The sequence below is a fragment of the Pseudophryne corroboree genome, chromosome 2 (assembly GCF_028390025.1).
Source record: "Pseudophryne corroboree isolate aPseCor3 chromosome 2, aPseCor3.hap2, whole genome shotgun sequence".
In the NCBI taxonomy this organism is placed as follows: Eukaryota; Metazoa; Chordata; class Amphibia; order Anura; family Myobatrachidae; genus Pseudophryne; species Pseudophryne corroboree.
The window spans coordinates 576,560,360-576,572,002 of record NC_086445.1 but is presented as its reverse complement, the minus strand read 5'-3'; the positions used below and the strand labels follow the sequence as shown (position 1 = coordinate 576,572,002).

The 11,643-nt window shown below is 42.7% G+C and overlaps 1 pseudogene; it reads right to left on the bottom strand.

Annotated features, from left to right (window-relative positions):
* Positions 1–6,864: 6,864 nt before the first annotated feature.
* LOC135052038 (5S ribosomal RNA) lies at positions 6,865–6,983 on the bottom strand (annotated as a pseudogene).
* Positions 6,984–11,643: the final 4,660 nt, after the last annotated feature.

The following is an 11,643-nucleotide window of genomic DNA, read 5'->3' as shown; positions in this document are numbered from 1 at the left end:
AACTGCAAGTAACTGACACATGGCGAGCTCTACACCCTGTAGACAAAGACTACACATGCCTTTCGGCGGCTCAGAACACACTTTCTCGTATTGACTATATTTTTGTCTCCCATTCCACATTCCCTATGGTCCTTAGCTCTCACATTGGCCCTATTTTTCCGTCGGAAACTTTGGAAGTTTCCTTCCTATTTGATTAGATCTGACAAATTCAGGTCGTGCTTAGAGACTGCTTGGAATGACTTTACTAAAGATAACGCTTCCCACCTTACATATGATCCCATCCTCTTTTGGATGGATGCAAAAGCAGTACTAAGCGGGATCATCTCATTCACAGCAGCCTCCAACAAGCGATATTCTAAACTAAACCTCTCTCTGCCGGAAGCTCTGACCGCAGCTTTTCAGAGATTCAAATCAAATCCTTCTCCTTCGACCAAACACCTGTACCTTCAGGTGAAAGCTCATTTCGATGAACACATAACTGACATGGGCAAGCATTATCTTTTTTTCTGTCCATTACAAATTCCACAGATTCGGAAATAAGTCAGGGCGTTTACTTTCAAATATCCTTCGATGCACCCGTAAACCAGCTATTGTTCACCCTTTAAAGACCTCTCAAGGTTCCATCACCTACAGTAATACCCAAATAGCAGACTTTACAACTTTTTTTTACAAGATACTTTACTCCACCTCCTTTTCCCCTTCCACTTCTAACCCCGATGATTACTCATCTTTTTCTTCAAGCTCCTTATTTACTATAGAACCTTGGTCCTCAATGATATTTCCGCGCATCCCGAGTGACAGGATAGATACAAACTCAGATAACATTAGAAGTTTCTAAGGCGATTAAACATCTTAAATCTGATAAAGCTCCTGGTCCAGATGGGTTCAGTGGAGATTTTTTTTTACAAGATCCTCCTTCCACTAGCAGGCGATACCCTAGTTAAAGTTTTTTTACTCCTTGCTCACCTCCACCTCTCTCCCCTCCAACTTTAATTCGGCAGTGTTAAAAATTCTACTCAAACCAGGTAGAGAACTTACTTTGCCAAGTTCTTATCATCCAATTTCTTTACTTAGTTTGGACTATAAACTCCTAGCAAACATTTGAGTCTATCGCATTAAACCAATTTTACTACACATTATCCACCCAGACCAAACCGGATTCATTTCAGGCACGCACTCAGTGGTTAATGTTCGTAAGGTCCTCTCGGCTATAGTAGCTTCAAAATCCTCGGATACCCACCTAGATTCTGCTATTTTATCCCTCGACACCGAGAAGGCCTTTGATCTTATTGAGTGGCCCCATCTTCGCCGTTTTGTTTCCTGAATCTTTTATTCGCATTATCAATCTTCTATACTCTAATCCCAATACCCGAATCGCTTGTAAGGGAGGTAGGTTGTAAAATCAATATAGCCAAATCTGAAATTCTTCCACTTAACATATCCCCTGCTGTTTTGTCCCGCATGTATCTTTTTATATTGCTAAATCACATAAAATATCTTGGGATAAACATTCCAGCTGATATTTCCAAATGATATGACAAAAATTTCTCCCCTTCCCAGACTAAAGTAAATACTATCCTAGATGGTTGGATGAAGCTACCTTTATCACTGCTTGGTAGAGTCGTCTTGAAAATAATACTCCCGAAAATATTTTGACTCTCTTCCTTTGGCAAGGTAAAAAAGCAAAAATCGCCTTTTCAAAACTGGTAATGGACAGGAAAATGGGGGAACACAGGTGTTCCCGATTTTGCTTCCTATTTTTGGCAATATTCCTGAGATATGCTGCGGACTGGCTCTTCGGAAAGAGTTCCTATACGGACCTTGATTTAGATAAAAATATTTTTAGACCTTTTTGTCCTAATGCTCTCTTGCATACTCGTAGATCCCTTATTCCACCATCTGTTCTGAATCATGTTTTATTCAGGGACACATATTTCAGTCGGATTTCCCTAAATAAACAGCTAGGTACTGACCACTCTTCCTCACCGGTCCCTTCGTTCTGGGGAAACCCCTCTTTCCCTCCCTCACTTTAAAATGTGAATTTTTCTCAATGGCATGAGAGGGGTCTTTGTTCAGCAAGTCAGGTTTTTGACTACTTCTTTCATTTTCACTTATTAGGGCTAAATTCTCCCTTCCTAACACACATTTTTACATGTACCTACAACTTAGGCACTATTTGTATTCTCTTAAACTAGGTGTCTCCCTTTTAGATGTTACTAATAATCTTCTTACGCAAATTCTAACTCTATGGGAACACAACCCCTACGAACTAAAGCAAAAATTATAGCCTTGTCGTAAACCTCCCTGCTACACCATATCTTCATCATCATCTCTCCAAGAAGTGGAAAGCCGATATCCAAACAAATGACTTCTTATGATATTCTTCTAACTCACCTCAACTCCACTATGAAACGCCTGAGTTCCACCTATCTTCAGGAGGTACATATAAAGACAGTTCACAGAGCCTACCTGCCTCCATATATCCGTTCGCGATTTGATTCCAATGTCCAAGATCTCTGCCCTAAATGTAGATAATCCCATACCATATTGTTTCACTGTCTCTGGAGTTGTGCGAAGATACGTTTTTGGAACAAAATATATGCGTTTCTTAAACGTAGCTTTTCTGTGTCTTTTGTGCCGAACCCACGTGCTTGTATTTGCATTAATTTTCAATTATGGAACAGAAACGGCTCTCAGGCATTTACTACCTATGTTCACCATAATATTTACAGTTGCAAAAAAAGCGATCTTAAAACACTGGATCTCAAAGTCAGCCCCTTCCTTAGCGGAAGTTCAACAAATGCAACTCCAACTTGTCTATTTTGACCAGAAATCGGTAGTCTTAACTTCGTCAGTTAGCTTGCACAGGTTTCAACGCAAATGGGGCCATTATATCTCCACACTGGACATTACTACCCGATTTCGGAACAACAATTTATTTGAAAACCCAAATTGGCTTAACTCTAGCGTTGGTCTGCCATAATTATTTTCTTGGAACTCTGCTCATGGATTAATTTTACATGCATTCTTCATAATTTTGCTTAATTTATAATAATTGGCTTATATGATGCGTAACCCTCGCCTTTTCCCCCCACCTTTTCTCTTCTTTTTCTTCCTCTCTTTCTTCTTGTTCTACTCTTTATTCTATCATTAATACAATTTTATACTTTCTACGGCGCTCTTATCATTAGATTTGTTGCATCATGGCTATTCACTTAGTTCTATAGTGATAAATCTCTTCCTTTTATTTAGCCTCTTATTACCGGTATTCTACCTATGGTCTGATTATTTGTCATTTATAACATATGTTGATTTTGCTATACTTATATTTAACAATAGTGATGCATTATTTTCGCACTCTAAAGTCTCTTTATTTGAGCTGTCGATGTATATCACAAGTTCATTTGAAAAATTAATAAAGTAATAACCCCCCTCCCCAAAAAAAAAACAACAACAAAAAACGATAGTTATGGTAGACTTAACATGGTTCACTCTTTCTGCAAGGTACACTGGGTTCCACAGGGAAAACATTGGGTTGTAGAGCGGGATCTTGGATCCAGAGGCACCATCAGGCAAAGCTTTGACTGTCCCAGGATATATTGGGGCCTCCTCTATAACCCCACTTCCAGACACTGAGAGCTCAGTTTCGTTAACCAGTCCAATGCAGGAGCAGTAAAAGAGAAGGCAGATGCTAGTCACATAGTACCACAATCTCACGACAGGAGAGGGTACCAGCAGCTAATACCATACAACCCAAAGAAGCTAGGTGTGTCAGTGTGGGCGCCCTGTGAAACCCAGTGTACCCCGCAGAACCATGGTAATTCTACCATAACTCGCCTTTTCTGCAGTGGGGTACACTGAGTTCCACAGGGAATACATCGGGGATGTCCTAAAGCAGTTCCTCGAGGGAACGCCTTTGTGGGCAAGAGAACCCGGCGTCCAAAGGAAGCATCCTGGGAGGCGGAAGTATCAAAAGGCATAGAACCTAATGAATGTGTTCACTGAGGACCTCGTAGCCACCTTGCACAATTGTTCTGGGGACGCGCCACGGCAGGCCACCCAAGAATGTCCAACAGACAGAGTAGAATGGGCATTAACTGCAGGAGTTGGGAGTCAAGCCTTCGCATAGGCTTGTGCAATCACCATTCTAATCCATCTGGCCAAGGTTTGCTTATTCGCAGGCCAGCCACATTTGTGAAAACCAAACCAAAAACGGGAATCTGACCACCTGACAGAGGTAGTCCTCTCCACATATATACGGAGAGCACTAACCACATCCAAAGAGCGTTCTTTGGGAGACAAATCCGAAGAGAAAGGGCGGAATCATAGTCTCTTGGTTAAGGTGAAAAGATGACACCACCTTAGGCAAATAACCTGGGAGAGTTCGTAGAACTGCCCGGTCCTGGTGGAATATGAGAAATATACGTTATGGTAAGAACTTAACGTTGATAACGTTATTTCTCCTAAGTCCACAAGATCCACAGGATAACAATGGGATATGATGGAAGCTGCAGCGGATTTGCACCAATCGGTCAAAGCTTATAAGGCCGCCCAGCATGCAACTGGCCCTCCATATATCCACGCCTCCTTGCTCAGGCAAATCAGTTGTATTCCAAAGATCAAGGCAGGAGCATCATACAGAGCCCTAATCAGGCGATAAGAACACACGAACACACCCTTCCGTACAAGAAGGAAGAGGTTAGTGAGTAAAAGGATCCTCAAATCAGGTGCGTCAGGGTGGGATCCCTGTGGATCCTGTTGACTTATGGTAAGAACTTACCGTTGATAACGGTATTTCTCCTAACGTATATTTCTCCGGCATGGTAAACAGGTTATCCACAGGATAACAATGGGATTTCCCAAAGCAATTTAGTGGTGGGGACGCTCCTGATTGGACAGGAGAATCCTTCGCCCGAATTCAGCGTCCTGAGAGGCAAAGGTATCCACGGCATAATGTCTAATGAATGTGTTAATGGAAGACCATGTGGCTGACTTACATAACTGTTCTGCTGAAGCACCACGTTGTGCTGCCCATGATGGACCTAATTTACGAGTCAAGTGAGCAGAGACATTAACCGGAACAGGGAGATCAGCCTGAGAACGTGCTTCTGAAATAGTCATCCAAAGCCATCTTGCCAGTGTCTGCTTATCAGCAGGCCATCCTCTCTTGTGAAATCCGTAGAGAATGAAGAGAGAATCTGTCTTTCTGATGGCACTGGTACGATATAGGTAGATCCTTAATACACAGACCACGTCCAGCGATCCAGGCCCAGTACCTGGAAAGCCAGGACTACAATTTCTTCATTAAGGTGGAATTTAGACACCACCTTCGAAGATACCCAGATCTAGATCGGAGAACTGCTTTATCTGGATAAAAAAATCAGACATGGAGAACGACATGATAATGCCCTAAATCTGATACTCTTCTAGCTGACGCCATAGCCAGTAGAAAGAGAACTTTAGCTGTCAACCATTTAAGATCTGAGGAAGGTTTCCTTGCTCTGAGCATAGTTTGAATTACCTGTTGTGAGAATCCTTTTGACTTCAGGATAGAGGTTTCAAGAGCAACGCCGTCAAAGACAGTTGATCCAGATGTCTGTGATAACAAGGACCCTGCATCAGTAGATCTGGACATTGAGGGAGCAGAAGTGGAAAATCCATCGACATCCTCTGCAGATCTGTGTATCAATGTCTTCTGGGCCAAGCCAGAGCTATTAGTATCACGGCACCTTTCCCTTGCTTTATCTTTCTCACCACCCTGGGTTATTGAAGGAAACACATAAGCCAGATGAAAGTCCCATCTCACCGACAGGGCATCTACAGAGATCGCTGTGGGATCTTATGTTCTTGACCTGTATGCGAGAACTTTGTTGTTCAGACGGGACGCCATGAGATCTCTCTCTGGCAACCCCCACTTGTCTACTAGAGTCTGGAAGACCTCCGGGTGTAGTGACTATTCGCTTGCCTGAATGGCATGTCGACTGAGAAAGTCCGCTTCCCAGTTTAGGACTCCCGGAACGAACACTGCGGACAAGGCTGGATGATGAAGTTCTGCACACTTTAGTATGTGACTTACCTCCTTCAATCGCTTTTCGGCTGCGAGTTCCTCCCTGATGGTTGAGGTACGCTACTGCCGTCGCATTGTCCGAGCGGATCTGGACTGATTTCCCCCGAAGAATGTCCTGAATCAGTGCCTTGTATATGGCCAGAAGTTCCAATATGTTTATTGGCAGTAGTGTATAGGGGGTACACCGCACAGGAAGATGTTAAAGTATAAATTAGATATTATAAGTACCAAAATACAATGATAAGGCGAAAAAATGCAATCTTTTCTAATCAATCTTAGATTTGGTGGTGAACCCTGAGTCAGAAATAAAACGCACAACAAAAAAGGAGAAAAGAAGACTTTTGTGGGTGCACTCTTAAATGATCTTAAAGTATTAAAGATAAGATAATTAATAAAATCATTAATTTTTTATTCATTTCACAAATAAAATAAAACAAAGTAGTTGGATACATAATTGAAAAAAAAGAACAAAGAAGTAGTAATGGAATCAATAATGCCAATATTAATATTGAATAATGGTTGCAGGCCAAGCTGTCTAGGCTAGATCAAAATTATAGTATACAATGAATCCACAGATTTGACTCAAATGTCTGCCTGAGAGAGAATATAAATAATATATTTAAATTTATTTAGATTATAGAACACTCAGAGCCTCAGTGATAGCTGTGAATATTACCTGAAATAAAGATGGTACTAATTGTCCTGCTACTTGTGTTGAAGGAGAGGTAGAAAGAAAGTTAGATACAAAAGATGAATCTGCTGTCAGTGTTAGACATTGAACATGAACGTCCGAAAATATTCTACTAAACAGAGTATTCCCCAAGAGTCTCCCACTTGAGTACTGACTCAGCCCAACACTGATTAGCTTCCAACATCGGGTGGGATCGGGCGTTTCCAGTGTGGTATGATAGTAGAAAATGTAACCAATAATCTTATGCTCTAGAATCACTGATGAGAGTTCACGAATATTCTTAGATGACAGAGATTGACAGTACTGAGTCCAAAAGCTTAAAGGGTATCTGCTGCCACCGTTAGACAGGGGAAAACCCTGAATCAATGGAGAGTCCCAAAAGATAGTAAAAGTAAGAAAAGATCAGGAAAAGTGGACAAAGATGTTTGTACAAAAAAGAGCTTCCAATAGTACAGGTCTTTGCGTATGAATAAATATCTATGTACAATATAATATATCAGATGTAGATATCAAATAGTAAATTGGAGGAGGATTTCAGATATAACAATAATTCAGATATAATAAAAGATGATGCAGCTCAAGGGAGACTGAGAATTAGCCACCAATGCGTGAGCAGGAAAAGAAAGGCAACACTGTGGCTGGGATAAATGTACTGGAATATATATATATATATATATATATATATATATATATATATATATATATATATATATATATATATATAAAAGGTGATATGGGCAGCACTCATGCAGACTCAGCAACGTAAATAAGATAAGTCACTTTAATACGGCCAACATGTTTCGGGGACCTAACCCCGTCCTCAGGGCTAGACAAGCCACATAAAACAAAAGAAATACTTATATAGAGAGCAAAACAAGACATTAGTGCAGATCATACTCACCTGCTTCGCGGCGCAGCCGCCCGCCAATCCGTCCGGCCACACTTCCGCGTCGCCATCCAGTGACGTCACGGCGCGCCGCAGGCGGGTATCCGTAGCTACCAAGCAAACATCTGCTGTGTCACCTACGGAAACAATGTGAAAACAAAAACAGTGATGAGACAATAATACAGTGAAATTAAAAAACTTGGTGCACATGCAACAATTAAGAAACTGCAGGAACTGCATATAAACATGTATTTAAATGACATCTAAGTAATAAATATAAACCTACAATGAAAGAAAATAAGCAATGGGAATAGGTGGTAATACACACTTAGGGACATGTTAAAGGGCCTATGCATTATATTAAAGGAAACACTGCAAACCCAGGTTCTCATTGAGCCCCCTGGGTGACAGAGTTCCCAATTTATAAATCCATCTGGATTCCTTTTGTAATAATGCCCTATCCCTATTTCCACCCCTCAACATGCAGGGAACATGATCTATAAGGATGGCTCTAATACTAGCTACACTATGACCAGTTAGCATACAGTGCCGCGCAAAGGGTTGGTCACTTTCTTTCTTTTCAAAAGCCTTCTTAATGGCACTCCGATGGAGAGCCATTCTCTCGCGGAACTGCCTAATGGTCTTGCCAACGTATGCAAGACCACAAGGACACGTGAGGAGATACACCACATGAGTCGTGGTGCACGTCAGCCGATGTTTGATAGGTATTTTACAACCTGTAGATGGATGATTGAAAGAGGTGCCTACTGTCAAAGTGTTACATGTCGCACACCCCAAACAACGATAACATCCATTTTTGGTTCTTAAAAAATGGGATTCCCTGTTCTTAGCCATGTCTGTGATGACATTTCATTGCAGTCGTACTGGCTGCATTTTAGCAGTATCTTGGTGCACATCACATTGAGAACTTTTGGGCAGTGGGAATACGCTCTCTCCGCCTGGCCCCTAATATCCACACGCCCACCATTATGGCTGATATCAATCCTGATTTGGAGGCAGCATTAGATCTAATTCACCGTGATGCACGGGAGCGCCTCAGTTTCTCCGATGCTGAAGCCAAAGCCATTCTGGTTGAGCGGCGTTTGGAGGATGAGCCATTGAAGAGTACCAATGAGGACTTATTTAAAAAATGGTTAAAAATGAAACAAAGAGAAGTTGACTTCTTGTACCACGGAATTACATTGTCCGATTATTATCGGAGTAATTTGATACCTCGAGGGTTTAGGGTTCGCAACTCACCTACGATAGGCCGCTACAATTCTACCTTTTGTTGCCGGTGGGTTGCGATCCTGAACAAATGCTCCATGGACCTCATTTTGTTGGTTGTGGAGGAGTCTACAAGGTAATTGAACATCATTAAGGAACAGATACAGTCCTTTGAGGCTGAACACAAAATGAGTCTTTCATCAGATGTTCAAACTGACTGGCCAGCCAAGCTTGGAGCCCAGCTGGAACAATATCGTCAGGAGCTAGTGCGCTTCAAGAAGGATAAACGCCTCACAGTCCAGAGGGATTACCAGCAAAGGCAGGTTTATCCTTGGTTAGGAAGCACACGACCTGGTCAGGATCGTCAATACCCCAACCGTCGTCAGCAATCACGTCGACGGAGAGAACAGCAACAGGGAGCTAGCACATCAGCAAGTGATTCTGAGTATGCTCCTGAGATGACTCCTTCATCTGATTCTCAGCTCCCTTTAGGTCAAGGCCCCCGGGTCATTCAAACCCATTCCAACCGCGTGCCAACGCCAGGACGCGGGAGAGGACGTGGAGGTCGAGGCAGAACCAAAAGGGACACCAGGGCAAAAGCCACCGAGGCCATGAGAGAATCCGTCTTTAATCTATCTTCCACTCCTCTTTCAGATATGGATTATCAAGTTTTGGCTAAGGGATTATCCTTCGTCCCTACAAATATCCCTGACCCACTTGAATGGAAAGTTGAGATGCTCCATCTTAACAGATCCCTGAGAAGGAGGGAGTTTTTTAATCACAAGACACCTGGACCATCTACTGCTACCATCCCAGCGCAACTACAGGCGATTGCCCCCCGATCACAGTTTGACCCACCAAGTCTCAATCCGTCCATCCGGACATTTACACGCATGTTGGAGACAGAGGGTAACCGTTGAATAGTTAATTCCGGATACCCCAACATGACAAGACAAGAGATGGCGTCATTAAAGGAATTGTCCAGTAGGACAGACATAGTGATCCGGAAAGCGGACAAAGGGGGGGCTACAGTGGTGCAGGACTTGGGTGATTACGTCAAGGAATGTGAGCGCCAACTGAATGAACCTGCCGTGTACAAGAGGTTGACTAAAGATCCTACTACGGAATTCAAGAATGAGTTGGATACTATGTTGAAAGATGCCTTTGAACAGGGGACTATTACAGTACAAGTGCTAAAAGCCCTCACAGTTGATTTCCCCATAGCACCATTGTTCTTCACCGTCCCCAAAGTTCATAAAACTTTGATAGATCCTCCTGGCTGCCCTATTGTGTCGGCCAGAGGATCTCTATATCATCCTATATCCATCTTTTTAGATGTGTATCTTAACCCCTGTGTGCAATCAATACCTTCCTATCTTAAAGACACCACGGCCTTGCTCCTTCAGCTACAGGACTTGGGTCCATTACCTGAGGGGCTGGTCTTGTGCAGCGCTGATGTCACTAGCCTCTATACCTGCATCCCGCATGATGCAGGTATGGAGGCAGTGAGGTCATTGATTGAGAATAACCCTGATTACAAAGGGCCAGAGATTGCATTTTTTTTGTCCTTGTTGGATAGAGTACTCAGTAGAAATTATTTTGTTTTCAATGGTAAATTTTGGTTGCAATTAGCAGGGTGTGCAATGGGGTCGGCAGTGGCCCCATCGTATGCGAATGCATTTATGTACCAGGTAGAATGTCAAATGTTTTCCTTGGACCCGGAGGTATCTATGCATGTCTTCTACTACAGGCGCTATATTGATGACCTGCTCATCTTATGGCAGGGTCCTAGGGAAAAACTCATCTCTCTTTTGGATAACCATAATAGAACTCGTCATGCAGTACAGTTTACTTATGTTATCCATGAGGATGCTATTAATTACTTAGATGTGACCATAACCAACAAGGAGGATCGTTTGATCACCTCTTTGTATGTTAAAGCGACTGATAGTACCGTATTAAAGTACCAGAGCTTCCATCCAGCCCCTTTGCGTAAGGGACTACCGTACTCGCAATTTTTGCGTGTGCGGAGGATTACATCCGATCCAGAGGAGACTTGCAGGGCACTAGATAGGATGAAGTACAAATTTGTTGAAAGGGGTTACCCAATAGGGGACCTTGAGGTGTCCAAAAGACGGGTTTTGGACATGACCCGACAACAGGTTTTGGAATCTAGCCATAACAGTAAGCAACACATTAGGGAAGTATTCCCCTGGGTTAATAAACATACCATTATGAGTAAAAAAGTGGTGAAGAAAGCCAAACAGACGTGGCCCATCATACAGACTGATGGGGCCCTGTCCTCTATGGCCAATACAGCTTTGTTGCCGAGCCATACTAGAGGGAGGAATATTGGTGACCACACTGTGAAATTAGACATCACAGACATGGCTAAGAACAGGGAATCCCATTTTTTAAGAACCAAAAATGGATGTTTTCGTTGTTTGGGGTGTGCGACGTGTAACACTTTGACAGTAGGCATCTCTTTCAATCATCCATCTACAGGTTGTAAAATACCTATCAAACATTGGCTGACGTGCACCACGACTCATGTGGTGTATCTCCTCATGTGTCCTTGTGGTCTTGCATACGTTGGCAAGACCATTAGGCAGTTCCGCCAGAGAATGGCTCTCCATCGGAGTGCCATTAAGAAAGCTTTTGAAAAGAAAGAAAGTGACCAACCCTTTGCGCGGCACTGTATGCTAACTGGTCATAGTGTAGCTAGTATTAGAGCCATCCTTATAGATCATGTTCCCTGCATGTTGAGGGGTG